Source organism: Pezoporus occidentalis, unplaced genomic scaffold, assembly GCF_034315485.1.
Source record: "Pezoporus occidentalis ecotype Australia unplaced genomic scaffold, CSIRO_AGI_Poc_V1 ctg109, whole genome shotgun sequence".
NCBI lineage: Eukaryota > Metazoa > Chordata > Aves > Psittaciformes > Psittacidae > Pezoporus > Pezoporus occidentalis.
Genome location: NW_026912875.1, coordinates 1,968,492 through 1,968,850, shown reverse-complemented (window position 1 = coordinate 1,968,850; position 359 = coordinate 1,968,492).

Here is a 359-nt window from a genome sequence, read left to right as displayed (position 1 = left end):
AAAAGCCTCTCTGATTCCTTCATGCTCTGCCTTTGGTAACAATGTCCCATACGTATTTTTACATGTAAGCCATGCTAATGTAGTTGTGACTTTTGCAGAACACCCCTCCCTCTTGGAATAAGAGGAACAGCCAGCAGCATTTTTTGTTGGTAGATCATCGAGCTTTTATTTTCCAGATGTTTTAGCTAAGTCCCAGAATTGTAAGGCATATTTGTATGTAACTGTCCAAATGAAACTTGTGCTGTCCTTTTTCCCCGGCCTTTCCTAGTTCTGTTCACCTTTATTAATACATATTATTACTCAGTCTATTTCATTCTCAGAACCTTTCCCTGTAGTAACTGGTCACACTGCTACCTCAA